Genomic DNA, 1,624 nt, shown 5'->3' with positions numbered 1-1,624 from the left:
CCATAACTTAGTTTTGAGTCAATATGTTGGTGTCTAAAACTTAGTTTGACCCTTATTTGTCCTCACCCTGTACGTACGACAGAGAAACAATGACTACGTACAGCCCCATCAAGCCACTGGTAAATATAGCTGCAGTTATTAAGACTTACTCCCATTTTCTTTTGATATTTAATTTGAGGACCTTATAAGATTCCCTTGCAACTACAATTAGAAGCATCGATCTACTTGGATAACAAAGACTTTAATTTAAAGGCATGAAACTGTAAATACTGAACTGGCCGGCATCCGATGGGACCAGTTAAACTGGCAAATACTTCATTTTCCACTTTGTTTTTCCTGGAATTGTTTTTGACATAGCATATATATGGCAATGTAGAAAAGTGTTGCTCAGGAAAGCTTGTTTTTTTTGCAGGTCTAGACCAGCCGGCAACTTCAAATGAATTTCCCATATCCTTTTCTACTATATTCTCATAATGATCATATACGTAATCAGGATCAGCAAGCTAGCACAAATACTATGGCTTTACTAACTTGAACGCAGGACTGCTTCAGCTTTACTTGATGGTCATGCTATTCACTAACTTACAATGGAGGTCTTTTTCATGCCCTGGAATCAACGAAAATTCCATTATTAGATCTCTTGGAATATCAAGTATAGTCTTGCACAGCTGTGATATCAATATATTGTATTATATTTTATATATAAGAAACTTTGACTTGATGCTCCTGCTATCAGGAAATTTTTAATTTTCTTTTACAAATGCGAAGATACAAGGACGCTACCAGGTTAATTATTAATGAAGTTTCCATTAATTAATTAATAGAACTGCATGACGGTACTATGGAAGTACACTTCTTATTATAGGAACCTACAAATACGAAGTCGTTCTTATGCCTCCCCGCGTACTTATATTGTATTAACAATATGGCACAAAACTCGGTTGCTCCAGTGGCTGGGGATGAGAGTGTCAATAGTTTCTTTGGTGGGACTCTTTTATTTTTCGGAATTTTGATGGCATGCAGTTTCAATCATATCAATGATAATTCTTGCTTGTGTTGATGGTACACGTACAAGAAGAGAAGAAAGAAGAAGACAAAAAGGAGGAAGAAAAACGTGGAGAGATTTAGGTCGGTTGCTTTACCCTCCGCGGTGGTGGTGAGGGCGGTGGCAGTTTTGGCGGTTGTGGGGGTGGTGGGTGTGGAGGTTAAGAGAGGGCCATCAGCTCCAGGTCCTTCACTGTTCGTCAGCATCATTGTGTGTTTCCTTAGATTATACTGCATGCTCAATAAGCTTGTACTTCGTTGAGCATTTTGATCAGTATATATGTAAACCTCTTAAATCAGTGTAGTTATTATATAAATTAATTCTATCAAAATGAACAAGAAAAGTATAAGATTAAAATTAATATACAATCAAATATATGATAAACGAAAACATGAATGCCATAAATTAATATTTAATAATCAGATCGAACATATAGTTGATCTTATCCAGATTTCGGATTGTCCAAAATTTTAGTAATTAACTAAGCGCTTTAAATGCTTACTCGATGCCTTATTTACTTGAACCCGATCAGGACTTCTGACTCTACGATGTTTTGTTAATCAATAACTAAATTAAACA

The sequence above is a fragment of the Pistacia vera genome, unplaced genomic scaffold (genome assembly GCF_008641045.1).
Source record: "Pistacia vera cultivar Batoury unplaced genomic scaffold, PisVer_v2 Contig1130, whole genome shotgun sequence".
Taxonomy (NCBI): Eukaryota; Viridiplantae; Streptophyta; class Magnoliopsida; order Sapindales; family Anacardiaceae; genus Pistacia; species Pistacia vera.
Note: the sequence above shows the minus strand (reverse complement) of the source record.